This window comes from Triticum urartu, chromosome 2 (genome assembly GCF_003073215.2).
Source record: "Triticum urartu cultivar G1812 chromosome 2, Tu2.1, whole genome shotgun sequence".
NCBI classification, from domain to species: Eukaryota; Viridiplantae; Streptophyta; class Magnoliopsida; order Poales; family Poaceae; genus Triticum; species Triticum urartu.
The window spans coordinates 741,424,864-741,440,970 of NC_053023.1; positions in this window are offsets into that span (position 1 = coordinate 741,424,864).

The following is a 16,107-nucleotide window of genomic DNA, read 5'->3' on the forward strand; positions in this document are numbered from 1 at the left end:
CAACCCCTTGAACTTGTCGAAAACCTTTCGCGACAAGTCGAGCTTTATAGACAGTAATATTACCGTCAGCGTCAGTCTTTTTCTTGAAGATCCATTTATTCTCAATTGCTTGCCGATCATCGGGCAAGTCAACCAAAGTCCATACTTTGTTTTCATACATGGATCCCATCTCAGATTTCATGGCCTCAAGCCACTTTGCGGAATCTGGGCTCACCATCGCTTCTTCATAGTTCGTAGGTTCATCATGATCTAGCATCATGACTTCCAGAACTGGATTACCGTACCACTCTGGTGCGGATCTCACTCTGGTTGATCTACGTGGTTCAGTAGTATCTTGTTCTGAAGCTTCATGATCATCATCATTAGCTTCCTCACTGATTGGTATAGGTGTCGCAGAAACAGTTTTCTGTGATGTACTATTTTCCAATAAGGGAGCAGGTACAGTTACCTCATCAAGTTCTACTTTCCTCCCACTCACTTCTTTCGAGAGAAACTCCTTCTCTAGAAAGTTTCCGAATTTAGCGACAAAAGTCTTGCCTTCGGATCTGTGATAGAAGGTGTATCCAATAGTTTCCTTTGGATATCCTATGAAGACACATTTCTCCGATTTGGGTTCGAGCTTATCAGGTTGAAGCTTTTTCACATAAGCATCGCAGCCCCAAACTTTAAGAAACGACAACTTTGGTTTCTTGCTAAACCATAGTTCATAAGGTGTCGTCTCAACGGATTTTGATGGTGCCCTGTTTAACGTGAATGCGACCGTCTCTAAAGCATAACCCCAAAACGATAGCGGTAAATCAGTAAGAGACATCATAGATCGCACCGTATCTAGTAAAGTACGATTACGACGTTCGGACACACCATTACGTTGTGGTGTTCCGGGTGGCGTGAGTTGCGAAACTATTCCACAATTTTTCAAATGTACACCAAACTCGTAACTCAAATATTCTCCTCCACGATCAGATCGTAGAAACTTTATTTTCTTGTTACGATGATTTTCAACCTCACTCTGAAATTCTTTGAACTTTTCAAATGTTTCAGACTTATGTTTCATTAAGTAGATATACCCATATATGCTTAAATCATCTGTGAAGGTGAGAAAATAACGATATCCGCCACGAGCCTCAATATTCATCGGACCACATACATCGGTATGTATGATTTCCAATAAATCTGTTGCTCTCTCCATAGTACCGGAGAACGGTGTTTTAGTCATCTTGCCTATGAGGCACGGTTCGCAAGTACCAAGTGATTCATAATCAAGTGGTTCCAAAAGCCCATCAGTATGGAGTTTCTTCATGCGCTTTACACCGATATGACCTAAACGGCAGTGCCACAAATAAGTTGCACTATCATTATTAACTTTGCATCTTTTGGCTTCTACATTATGAATATGTGTATCACTATCTTCGAGATTCAACAAGAATAGACCACTCTTCAAAGGTGCATGACCATAAAAGATATTACTCATATAAATAGAACAACCATTATTCTCTGATTTAAATGAATAACCGTCTCGCATTAAACAAGATCCAGATATAATGTTCATGCTCAACGCTGGCACCAAATAACAATTATTTAGGTCTAATATTAATCCCGAAGGTAGATGTAGAGGTAGCGTGCCGACTGCGATCACATCGACTTTGGAACCGTTTCCCACGCGCATCGTCACCTCGTCCTTTGCTAGCGTCCGCTTATTCCGTAGTCCCTGTTTCGAGTTGCAAATATTAGCAACAGAACCAGTATCAAATACCCAGGTGCTACTGCGAGCTCTAGTAAGGTACACATCAATAACATGTATATCACATATACCTTTGCTCACTTTGCCATCCTTCTTATCCGCCAAATACTTGGGGCAGTTCCGCTTCCAGTGACCAGTCTGCTTGCAGTAGAAGCACTCAGTTTCAGGCTTAGGTCCAGACTTGGGTTTCTTCTCCTGAGCAGCAACTTGCTTGCTGTTCTTCTTGAAGTTTCCCTTCTTCTTCCCTTTGCCCTTTTTCTTGAAACTAGTGGTTTTGCTAACCATCAACACTTGATGCTCCTTCTTGATTTCTACCTCCGCAGCTTTCAGCATTGCGAAGAGCTCGGGAATAGTCTTGTTCATCCCTTGCATATTATAGTTCATCACGAAGCTCTTGTAGCTTGGTGGCAGTGATTGGAGAATTCTGTCAATGACGCAGTCATCTGGAAGATTAACTCCCATCTGAATCAAGTGATTATTATACCCAGACATCTTGAGTATATGTTCACTGACAGAACTGTTCTCCTCCATCTTACAGCTATAGAACTTATTGGAGACTTCATATCTCTCAATTCGGGCATTTGCTTGAAATATTAACTTCAACTCCTGGAACATCTCATATGCTCCATGACGTTCAAAACGTCATTGAAGTCCCGATTCTAAGCCGTAAAGCATGGCACACTGAACTATCGAGTAGTCATCAGCTTTGCTCTGCCAGACGTTCATAACATCTGGCGTTGCTCCAGCAGCAGGCCTGTCACCCAGCGGTGCTTCCAGGACGTAATTCTTCTATGCAGCAATGAGGATAATCCTCAGGTTATGGACCCAGTCCGTGTAATTGCTACCATCATCTTTCAACTTTGCTTTCTCAAGGAACGCATTAAAATTCAACGGAACAATAGCACGAGCCATCTATCTACAATCAACATAAACAAGCAAGATACTATCAGGTACTAAGTTCATGATAAGTTTAAGTTCAGTTAATCAAATTACTTAGGAACTCCCACTTAGATAGACATCCCTCTAATCTTCTAAGTGATCACATGATCCAAATCAACTAAACCATAACCGATCATCACGTGAGATGGAGTAGTTTTCAATGGTGAACATCGTTATGTTGATCATTTCAATGGTGAACATCGTTATGTTGATCATATCTACTATATGATTCACGCTCGACCTTTCGGTCTCCGTGTTCCGAGGCCATATCTGTATATGCTTGGCTCGTCAAGTATAACCTGAGTATTCGCGTGTGCAACTGTTTTGCACCCGTTGTATTTGAACGTAGAGCCTATCACACCCGATCATCACGTGGTGTCTCAGCACGAACTTTGCAACGGTGCATACTCAGGGAGAACACTTTTATCTTGAAATTTAGTGAGAGATCATCTTATAATGCTACCGTCAATCAAAGCAAGATAAGATGCATAAAAGATAAACATCACATGCAATCAATATAAGTGATATGATATGGCCATCATCATCTTGTGCTTGTGATCTCCATCTCCGAAGCACCGTCATGATCACCATCGTCACCGGCGCGACACCTTGATCTCCATCGTAGCATCGTTGTCGTCTCGCCATCTTATGCTTCCACGACTATCACTACCGCTTAGTGATAAAGTAAAGCATTACATCGCGATTGCATTGCATACAATAAAGCGACAACCATATGGCTCCTGCCAGTTGCCGATAACTCGGTTACAAAACATGATCATCTCATACAATAAAATAGCATCATGCCTTGACCATATCACATCACAACATGCCCTGCAAAAACAAGTTAGACGTCCTCTACTTTGTTGTTGCAAGTTTTACGTGGCTGCTACGGGCTTAAGTAAGAACTCATCTCACCTACGCATCAAAACCACAACGATAGTTCGTCAAATAGACTCCGTTTTAACCTTCTCAAGGACCGGGCGTAGTCACACTTGGTTCAACTAAAGTTGGAGAGACAGTCTTCCGCAAGCCATCTATGTGCAAAGCACGTCGAGGGAACCGGTCTCGCGTAAGAGTACGCGTAAGGTTGGTCCGGATCGTCTCAACCAACAATACCGCCGAACCAAAGTATGACATGCTGGTAGGCAGTATGACTTGTATCGCCCACAACTCACTTGTGTTCTACTCGTGCAAATAACATCAAACAATAAAACCTAGGCTCGGATGCCACTGTTGGAGAACGTAGTAATTTCGAAAATTTTCCTACGCACACGCAAGATCATGGTGATGCACGGCAACGAGAGGGGAGAGTGTTGTCTACGTACCAACGCAGACCGACTGCGGAAGCGATCACACAATGTAGAGGAAGTAGTCGTACGTCTTCTTCCCGATCTGACCGATCCAAGCACCGTTACTCCGGCACCTCCGAGTTCTTAGCACACGTTCAGCTCGATGACGATCCTCGGGCTCCGATCCAGCAAAGCGTCGAGGAAGAGTTCCGTCAGCACAACGGCGTGGTGACGATCTTGATGTACTACCGACGCAGGGCTTCGCCTAAGCACTACAACGGTATGATCGAGGTGGAATTTGGTGGCAGGGGGCACCGCACACGGCTAAGGAACGATCTCAAGGATCAACTTGTGTGTCTTGGGGTGTCCCCTGCCCCCGTATATAAAGGTTGGAGGGAGGGGGGCCGGCCGGCCAGAGAGAGGGAGGCGCAGGGGGAGTCCTACTCCAATCCTATTCCAACTAGGACTCTCAAGGGGGAAAGGAGAGAGAGGGGGGCCGGCCCCTTCTCCTAGTCCTACTAGGACTTGGGGAAGGGGGGGCGCCGGCCAGCTATGGGCTGCCCCTTTTCTCTTTTCCACTAAGGCCCAATAGGCCCATTAGTCTCCCGGGGGGTTCCGGTAACCCTGCCGGTATTCCGGTAAAATCCCGATTTCACCCGGAACACTTACTATGTCCAAACATAGGCTTCCAATATATCAATCTTTACGTCTCGACCATTTCGAGACTCCTCGTCATGTCCGTGATCACATCCGGGACTCCGAACAACCTTCGGTACATCAAAATGCATAAACTCATAATATAACTGTCATCGTAACCTTAAGCGTGCGGACCCTACGGGTTCGAGAACAATGTAGACATGACCGAGACACGTCTCCGGTCAATAACCAATAGCGGGACCTGGATGCCCATATTGGCTCCTACATATTCTACGAAGATCTTTATCGGTCAGACCGCATAACAACATACGTTGTTCCCTTTGTCATCGGTATGTTACTTGCCGAGATTCGATCGTCGGTATCCAATACCTAGTTCAATCTCGTTACCGGCAAGTCTCTTTACTCGTTCCATAATACATCATCTCAACTAACTCATTAGTTGCAATGCTTGCAAGGCTTATGTTATGTGCATTACCGAGAGGGCCCAGAGATACCTCTCCGACAATCGGAGTGACAAATCCTAATCTCGAAATACGCCAACCCAACATCTACCTTTGGAGACACCTGTAGACTCCTTTATAATCACCCAGTTACGTTGTGACGTTTGGTAGTACCCAAGTGTTCCTCCGGTAAACGGGAGTTGCATAATCTCATAGTCATAGGAACATGTATAAGTCATGAAGAAAGCAATAGCAACATACTAAACGATCGGGTGCTAAGCTAATGGAATGGGTCATGTCAATCAGATCATTCAACTAATGATGTGATCCTCGTTAATCAAATAACAACTCTTTTGTTCATGGTTAGGAAACATAACCATCTTTGATTAACGAGCTAGTCAAGTAGAGGCATACTAGTGACACTCTGTTTGTCTATGTATTCACACATGTATTATGTTACACATGTATTATGTTTCCGGTTAATACAATTCTAGCATGAATAATAAACATTTATCATGATACAAGGAAATAAATAATAACTTTATTATTGCCTCTAGGGCATATTTCCTTCATATATATATATATATAACAAGAATGCAATAATAGTCGTAATGTCATGCATTGTTTATTAAAAATTTGCGTTACAGCTGAGTGATACAGATAGTGTAATAAGCAAAAGAGTAGGACTATGTCCCTTCCAAGGGTGAGCTGAGGAATGATATGAAATCTGTAATCAACCTGGGGATTCCGTTATATAACGTAGTTGTCTGCCGCCTTGGTTGCTGTATCATGTGTTCGGCAATAGGGCTGCCGGACGGTGTTTCCAGAGATTAAAGTCCTCAAAGAAAAAAAGAAAAAAAACCAAACGGGAAGCCCCTACTGCGGTTTACGCCGCATGTTGGGGCGTGCCGCAGTTGTGCCCCCCCCCGCCTATGCCCATGGTATTTTTAATGCGTAATTATGTACATGCGGCACGAATAACGCCGTTGGGCTGGGATTGGGGTGGCCGCCGTATTGCTACGCGAGCTCAGATCGTGCTAGGCGGTCTGTCTTCCGATTGCCCCGAGAACGCTTGAAGGTGTCCGGGCTTTGAAACGCCGAACTGGTAGATTGCCTTGAGAGGCTGCTTTGTGCTTCTGCTGCTAGGGCCACGGTGTGCTCCACTGTTCGGAGAGAGCGCTCTGTGTTTCCATTGACTGTGATAACTCCGCGAGGTCCTAGCATCTTGAGCTTGAGGTATGAATAATGTGGTACCGCATTGAATCTAGTGAATGCGGTTCGCCCAAGCAGCGCGTGATAACCACTGCGGAATGGGACTATATCGAAGATTAACTCTTCGCTTTGGAAGTTATCCGGGGATCCGAAGACCACTTCCAGTGTAATTGAGCCTGTGCAGTGGGCCTCTACGCCTGGAATGACGCCTTCAAAGGTCGTTTTTGTGGGTTTGATCCTTGAGGGGTCGATACCCATTTTGCGCATTGTGCCCTGATGAAGCAGGTTCAGGCTGCTGCCGCCATCCATAAGGACTCGAGTGAGGTGAAATCCATTGATGATTGGGTCTAAGACCAGTGCGGCGAATCCGCCATGACGGATACTAGTGGGGTGGTCCCTACGATCGAAGGTGATCGGACAGGAGGACCAAGGGTTGAACTTTGGGGAGACTGGCTCCAAGGCATATACGTCCCTGAGCACACGCTTCCGCTCCCTCTTGGGGATGTGGGTTGCGTATATCATGTTCACCGTCCGCACTTGAGGGGGAAACCTCTTCTATCCTCTAGTGTGCGGCTGCCGGGGTTCTTCCTCGTCATCGTTGTGCGGCCCCTTGTCCTTGTTTTCGGCGATTAACTTGCCGGCCTGCTTGAACACCCAACAATCCCTGTTGATGTGATTGGCTGGCTTGTCTGGGGTGCCGTGTATTTGACATGAGCGATCGAGTATACGGTCCAAGCTGGACGGACCCGGCATACTTTGTTTGAATGGCTTTTTCCGCTGACCGGGTTTAGAGCCTTTGAATCCGGCATTGACTGTCGTATCCGCAGTACTTTCGCCGTTAATGCGGCGCTTATGCTTGTTGCGACGTGACCTGCTGTTGCCGTCCTTGGTATCTGAGGTACCATGGTTCTTTGATATGTTGTTACTGCGAGCCAACCAGCTGTCTTCTCCCGTAGAAAAGCAGGTCATGAGCGTCGTGAGGGCTGCCATAGATTTCGGCTTTTCCTGACCAAGGTGTCGGGTTAGCCACTCGGCTCAGTTGTTGTGCTTGAAAGCCGCTAAGGCCTCCGCATCCGGACAGTCAACGATTTGATTTTTCTTTGTAAGGAACCGAGTCCAGAATTGCCTTGCTGACTCTTTTGGCTACTGAATTATGTGGCTCAAGTCATCGGCGTCTGGTGGTCGCACATAAGTGCCCTGAAATTTGTCGAGGAATGCGGCTTCCAGATCTTCCCAACAGCTAATGGAGTCCGCTGGCAAGCTATTAAGCCAATGTCGCGCTGGTCCTTTGAGTTTTAGTGGGAGGTATTTGATGGCATGTAAATCATGACCGCGGGCCATGTGGATGTGGAAGAGGAAGTTCTCAATCCATACTGCGGGATCTGTTGTGTCGTCGTATGATTCAATGTTTACAGGTTTGAAACCTTCTGGGAATTGATGTTCCATTACTTCGTCTGTGAAGCATAAGGGGTGTGCGGCGCCTCTGTATTGGGCTATATCGCAACGCAGCTCGTATGGGTCCCGCCCGCTTTGTTTGGCCCGACAGGATTTGCTTTTACTGTATCCGGCGTGACGTTTACCGTCTCGTAGAGTGGTGTGCCCTCGTGATCCGTAGATCGATCTTGAATGCTTTGCTTTGTCCTCCAATATGTCTCGCAGGTCTGGCGTATCTCCCCATGCCTTTTTATTTGGATGGCGTTGGGGTGGAGGCTGAGCTTTTGGCTGGAATGCCTCTCTATCGCGGCCACGAGGTGGCCGATCAGCCATATCATACGCTTCTTCCTCCAGTCGGGGTAAAAACCTGGGCCTTGTGTAACTCTTGGAGGGACGCTCGAGTTTATATTCCTCGGCTGCGAGGACTTCAGTCCATTTGTCAGCTAGCAGATCTTGATCAGCTTGAAGCTGCTGCTGCTTTTTCTTCAGGCTATTTGCCGTGGCCATAAGCCCGCGCTTGAAGCGCTCTTGTTCGACGGGATCCTCTGGTATAGCGAATTCATCGTCGCCAAGGCTTGCCTCGTCTTCGGAGGGGGGCATGTAATTGTCATCCTCCTCCTCTCCGCCAGCCACTCTCTCAGGAGAGCTGGCTCCTTCATCCTCCTGATCTAACTCTTGCTGGAGGGGATTTTTGTTCTCTTCAGCACTATCCGGAGTGTTATTATCTCCTGTGCCGGTATCACCACTTTTGCTTTGGCGGGACTTAGAGTGGCGCCGCTGACGTCGGCGCTTGGGTTGCTTCTTGGAGGGGTCATCCTCCGCTATCTCGTCGCCGTTACCTTCATTGGGTGTATCCACCATGTATATGTCATACGACGAGGTGGCTTTCCAGTGCCCTATAGGTGCTGGTTCATGTTCGTCTCCTACATCGTCGTCCATACCATCGATGTCTTCGGAGTCAAAGTCGAGCATGTCGGTTAAATCATCGATAGTGGCTACAAAGTGGGTGGTGGGTGGGCGTCGAATTTCTTCGTTGTCCGCATCCCAGTCCTATTGGCCATAATCCGGCTAGGGCTCTCCTGACAAAGAGAGAGACCTTAGTGAATTCAGAATGTCGCCGAAGGGTGAGTGCTGAAAGATATCCGCAACGGTGAATTCCATGATCGGTGCCTAATCGGATTCGATTGGCAGGGGCGCGGATGGTTCAGGGTCCGGAGGAGAGTCCGACACCTTGGAGTGACGGGCTGCGCAGAGGATTATGCTGGTGTTTGGCTCGATCGCTGTCGAGACTGCAGCCCCTAAGGCGGTGTCTAGCCACCCGTCCTCGATTGGCGCGACTAGCTCCGAGCTAAGGGTCGGAGCTGATGCGGGCGCGGCCTCTGGGGTACCGTCCGATGGCAGAGCTAGGTCATACCCATCGCGACAGTGCGGCGCGCCCGGCTGTGGCTCGAATCCGTCGAAGATCAAGTCCCCATGGATGTTGGCCGTGTAATTCAAACTTCCAAATCTGACCTGATGGCCAGGGGCATAGCTTTCAATCTGCTCCAGATGGCCAAGCGAATTAGCCCATAGTGCAAAACCGCCGAATACGAAGATCTGTCCGGGGCGAAAAGTCTCACCCTGGACCGCATCGCTATCGATGATAGTAGGAGCCATGAAGCCTAACGGCAACGACACAGAGGAACTCTCAATGAAAGCACCAAGGTGTCAAAACCGGCCGATCTCGGGTAGGGGGTCCCGAACTGTGCGTCTAGGCCGGATGGTAACAGGAGGCAAGGGACACGAAGTTTTACCCAGGTTTGGGCCCTCTTGATGGATGTAAAACCCTACATCCTGCTTCATTAATATTGAACATATGAGTGTTACAAGAGTAGATCTACCACGAGATCAGAGAGGCTAAACCCTAGAAGCTAGCCTATGTTATGATTGTATGTTGTGATTGTTGTCCTACGGACTAAAACCCTTCGGTTTATATAGACACCGGAGAGGGTTAGGGTTACACAAGGTCGGTTACAAAGGAGGAGATATCCATATACGTATTGCCTAGCTTGCCTTCCATGCCAAGTAGAGTCCCATCTGGACACGAGACAAAGTCTTCAATCTTGTATCATCATAGTCTAACAGTCCGGCCAATGGGGATAGTCTGGCTGTCCGGAGACCCCCTAATCCAGGACTCCCTCACTATGCATCTTGTTCATCGTGATCGCAATTACATATATAATTTGTGGCCTCATGAAGGAGAAAGCATCGCTCAAGCTTGGGGAGGCTTAAATCAATGTTATATTCATGCCCCAATCATGAGCTCTCAAGAAAAATGATTATTCAAAATTTCTATGCTCGGCTTTCTGATAACAATCGCACCATGCTTGATACTTCTCGTGCTGGTTCTTTTATGATGAAGACTATTGAATTCAAATGGGATTTATTGGAAAGAATTAAACGCAACTCTGAAGATTGGGACCCCGACAAAGGTAAGGAGTCAGGTATAACACCTAGTTTTGATTGTGTTAAATCTTTTATGGATACCGATATTTTTCGTAAATTTAGCACTAAATATGGACTTGACTCTGAGATAGTAGCTTCTTTCTGTGAATCTTTTACTACTTATGTTGATCTCCCCAAGGAGAAGTTGTTTAAATATCATCCTCCCATAGAAGTAAAAGTAGCTGCACCTATTAAAGTTGAAGAAAAGATTGTCACTTATAATGATCCTATTGTTCCTACTTCTTATGTTGAGAAACCACCTTTCCCTGTTAGGATAAAGGATCATGCTAAAGCTTCAACTGTAGTTCGTAAAAGCAATATTAAAACATATACACCTCCTAAGCAAGTTAAAGTTGAACCTACTATTGCTATTGTTAAATATCTCTTGTCTGATAATATTGATGGGCATGTTATTTATTTCTGTGATGAAACTGCTAGAATTGCTAAACCTTGTGGTAAAGATTAACCTAGACCTGTGGTAGGCATGCCTGTTATTTCTGTTAAAATAGGAGATCATTGTTATCATGACTTATGTGATATGGGTGCTGGTGCTAGTGCAATGCCTTATTCCTTATACAAAGAAGTTATGCATGATATTGCACCTGCTGAGATGGAAGATGTTGATGTCACAATTAAACTTGCCAATAGAGATACTATTTCACCAATGGGAATTGTTAGAGATGTTGAAGTCTTGTGTGGGAAAACAAAATATCCTGCTAATTTTCTTGTTCTTGGTTCCCCACAAGATGGCTTTTGTCCCATTATATTTGGTAGACCCTTCTTGAACACTATTAATGCTACCATAGATTGCAAAAGAGATGTTGTTACTATCGATCTAGATGATATGACTCATGAATTTACTTTCTCTAAATTTAGTAGACAACACCGTGAAGAAGAATTACCTAGTAAGGATGAAATTATTGGTCTTGCTTCTATTGCCGTACCTCCTAGTGATCCTTTAGAACATTATTTGCTAGACCATGAAAATGATATGTTTATGAATGAAAGAAGGGAATTAGATGACGTATTCTTTAAACAGGAACCTATTCCGAAAAATAATTTACATGTTGAAATCCTAGGGGATCCTCCTCCACCCAAGGGTGATCCCGTGTTTGAGCTTAAACCATTACCTGATACTCTTAAATACTTAAATATGCTTATCTTGATGAGAAAAAGATATATCTTGTTATTATTAGTGCTAACCTTTCAGAGCATGAGGAAGAGAGATTATTGAAAACTCTGAAGAAGCACCGTGCTGCTATTGGGTATACTCTTGATGATCTTAAGGGCATTAGTCCCACTCTATGTCAACATAAAATTAATTTGGAAGAAGATGCTAAACCAGTTCGTGATCATCAACGACAGCTGAATCCTAAAGTGAAAGAAGTGGTAAGAAAGGAAATACTAAAGCTCCTTGAGGCAGGTATAATCTATCCCGTTGCTAATAGTCAGTGGGTAAGTCATGTCCATTGTGTCCCTAAGAAGGGAGGTATTACTGTCGTTCCTAATGATAAAGATGAATTGATTCCTCAAAGAATTATTACAGGTTATAGGATGGTAATTGATTTCCGCAAATTAAATAAGGCAACTAAAAAGGATCATTACCCCTTACCTTTTATCGATCAAATGCTAGAAAGATTATCCAAACATGCACATTTTTGCTTTCTAGATGGTTATTCTGGTTTCTCTCAAATACCTGTGTCAGCCAAAGATCAATCAAAGACTACTTTTACATGCCCTTTTGGTACTTTTGCTTATAGACGTATGCCTTTTGGTTTATGTAATGCACCTGCTACCTTTCAAAGATGCATGATGGCTATATTCTCTGACTTTTGTGAAAAGATTTGTGAGGTTTTCATGGACGATTCTTCGGTCTATGGATCTTCTTTTGATGATTGCTTAAGCAACCTTGATCGAGTTTTGCAGAGATGTGTAGAAACTAATCTTGTCTTGAATTGGAAAAGTGCCATTTTATGGTCAATGAAGGTATTGTCTTGGGGCATAAAGTTTCTGAAAGAGGTATTGAAGTTCATAAAGCCAAGGTTGATGCTATTGAAAAGATGTCATGTCCCAAGGACATCAAAGGTATAAGAAGTTTCCTTGGTCATGCCAGATTTTATAGGAGGTTCATTAAGGACTTCTCAAAAATTTATCGGCCTCTGACTAATTTATTACAAAAAGATATACCATTTGTTTTTTATGATGATTGTGTAGAAGCATTTGAAATACTTAAGAAAGCATTGATTTCTGCACCTATTGTTCAGCCACCTGATTGGAATTTACCCTTTGAAATTATGTGTGATGCTAGTGATTATGTTGTAGGTGCTGTTCTAGGACAAAGAGTTATTAAGAAATTAAATGTTATCCAATATGCTACTAAAACCCTAGACAATGCTCAAAGAAATTATGCTACCACTGAAAAAGAATTCTTAGCAGTTGTATTTGCTTGTGATAAGTTCAGACCTTATATTGTTGATTCTAAAGTAACTATTCACACTGATCACGCTGCTATTAAATATCTCATGGAAAAGAAAGATGCTAAACCTAGACTTATTAGATGGGTTCTCTTGCTACAAGAATTTGACTTACATATTGTTGATAGAAAGGGAGCTGAGAACCCCGTTGCAGACAACTTGTCTAGGTTAGAAAATGGGCTTGATGACCCACTTCCTATGGATGATAGCTTTCCTGATGAGCAATTAAATGTCATAAACGCTTCTCATACTGCTCCATTGTATGCTGATTATGCTAACTACATTGTTGCTAAGTTTATACCACCTAGTTTCACATACCAGCAAAAGAAAAAGTTCTTCTATGATTTGAGGCATTACTTTTGGGATGACCCACATCTTTATAAAGAAGGAGTAGATGGTGTTATTAGACATTGTGTACCTGAGCATGAACAGGAACAGATACTACACAAGTGTCACTCCGAAGCATATGGAGGACACCATGCTGGAGATAGAACTGCACATAAGGTATTGCAATCTGGTTTTTATTGGCCTACTCTCTTCAAGGATGCCCGTAAGTTCGTATTATCTTGTGATGAATGTCAAAGAATTGGTAATATTAGTAGACGTCAAGAAATGCCTATGAATTATTCACTCGTTATTGAACCGTTTGATGTTTGGGGCTTTGACTATATGGGACCCTTTCCTTCCGCTAAAGGATATACACATATTTTAGTTGTTGTTTATTACGTTACTAAGTGGGTAGAAGCTATTCCAACTAGTAGTGCTAATCATAACACTTCTATTAAAATGCTTAAAGAAGTTATTTTTCCAAGATTCGGAGTCCCTAGATATTTAATGACTGATGGTGGTTCACATTTTATTCATAGTGATTTCTGTAAAATGCTTGCTAACTATGATGTTAATCATAGAATTTCATCTCCTTATCACCCACAGTCTAGTGGCCAAGTAGAATTGAGTAATAGAGAGATCAAATTAATTTTGCAAAAGACTGTTAATAGATCTAGAAAGAATTTGTCCAAGAAACTTGATGATTCAACATGGGCCTATAGAACTGCATATAAAAATCCTATGGGTATGTCTCCTTATAAAATGGTTTATGGAAAAGCATGTCACTTACCTTTCGAACTAGAACACAAGGCATATTGGGCCATTAAAGAACTCAATTATGATTTCAAACTTGCCGGAGAGAAGAGGTTATTTGATATTAGCTCACTTGATAAATCGAGAACCCAAGCCTATGAAAAGGCCAAGTTGTTTAAAGAAAAAGTTAAAAGCTGGCATGACAAAAGGATATAGAAGCGTGAGTTTAATATAGGTGATTATGTATTGCTATACAACTCTCGTTTAAGTTTTTTTGCAGGAAAACTTCTCTCTAAATGGGATGGTCCTTACGTTATCGAGGAGGTCTATCATTCCGGTGCTATAAAAATCAACAACTTCGAAGGCACAAATCCGAAGGTGGTGAACGGTCAAAGAATTAAACATTATATCTCAGGTAATCCCATAAATGTTGAAACCAATGTTATTGAAACCATAACCCTGGAGGAATACATAAGGGACACTTTCCGGAATGTTCCAGACTCCGAAAAGGAATAGGTATGTGGTACGGTAAGTAAACTGACTCCAAAACAATTTTTAAGGCAATATTTCTCCGTTTTGGAATAGTTAGAAAAATAGAAAAAATAAGTAGCTGTCCGAGAAGGACACGAGGGCTCCACGAAGGTGGAGGGCGCGCCCTACCCCCGAGGTTTTGACTCCCGTATCACGCAAAAATCTATTTTCTTTGTTTCGAGCCGTCCTGCTGCAGATTTGAGCAACATGTCATCCCAGGATTCGGAAGGAGAGAGCTATGTGGCTGATTACCTCGAGACCCTAAAGTTTATGGGGATGTGGAGCATTGTGTTTGGACTACGGAAGAAGAAGAGGACTATGAACCTAAGGGAAAGGAGGAGACGAGCTCAGATGAAGATGAAATCCCACTACCTCAACCTGGGGACATGTATGTGGAGTTCAAAAAGTCAAGCCTCCCTGATAGAGTGAAGAAACCTAAGATCAAGTTTATCCCTTTTCGCCTCTTGCATTAAAACAAACATGAACTATGCAAAAAGATACTGAGCCTGGAGCAGGAGATCGAGGACCTAAGGGACCAAAATTCTGTCCTCAAGCGTAAATTAAGGAAGAAACCTACGTCATCAACCAAATCACCACTGTCTCCACCAACAAAGAAGAATTGAGTATCTGGTATGGGCACCCCCCTTGGCAACAGCCAAGCTTTGGGGAGTGCCCCGGTATCGTATCACCATCACTTTTATCTTTACCGTTTTTCTTAGTTCGATCCTTTTGGTAATATCTTGATCTAGTAGAATAAAAGTTCTTAGTATGATCTAGTTGTAAGCTTTGCTTTATTATCCTTCTATGTAATCCAGTCCGTGAGCTATATATAATAAAGATTAGTGTTGGGTCAAGGGCTTGATTATTTTGCCATGATCCTAAGTGAATAAAAGAAAAGAGAAAGAAATAAAAAGAAACAAAGAGATCATATGGATCTTATGGAGAGTAATGAGCTCACATAGAAAAAGTATGATGAATAAAAGTTGTTGAGAGTTGACAAAAGTTTTGGTCATCATTGCAATTAATAGGAAGTAATAAATAAAGAGAGGTCTTCACATATAGATATACTATCTTGGACATCTTCTATGATTGTGAGCACCCATTAAAATATTACATCCTAAAAGAGTTGACGTTGGACAAGGAAGACAACGTAATGGGTTATGTCTTCTTACATCTGAGATAAATTATATTGTCATGGATCATCCAACATGTTCAACTTGCCTTTCCCCCTCATGCTAGCCAAATTCATCGCACCAAGTAGAGATACTACTTGTGCTTCCAAATAGCCTTAAACTAGTCTTGCCATGAGAGTCCACCACACCTACCTATGGATTGAGTAAGATCCTCCAAGTAAGTTGTCATCGGCGCAAGCAATAAAAATTGCTCTCTAAATATGTATGACTTATTAGTGTGGGAGAAAATAAGCTTTATTCGATCGTGTGATATGGAAGAAATAAAAGCAACAGACTACATAATAAAGGTCCATATCTCAAGTGGCAATATAATGTGAGGTTCTTTCGCACTAAGATTTTGTGCATCCAACCATAAAAGCGCATGACAACCTCTGCTTCCCTCTGCGAAGGGTCTATCTTTTACTTTTATCTCCTACCTTGCATAAGAGTCATGGTGATCTTCACCCTTCCTTTTTACATTTTATCCTTTGGCAAGCACAGTATGTTGGAAAGATCCCGGTATATATGGTTAATTGGATGTGAGTGTTCATGAACTATTATTGTTGACATGACCCTTGAGGTAAAACATTGGGAGGTAAAACTATAAGCCCCTATCCTTCTCTGTGTCCGATTAAAACTCCATACCCATAAGTA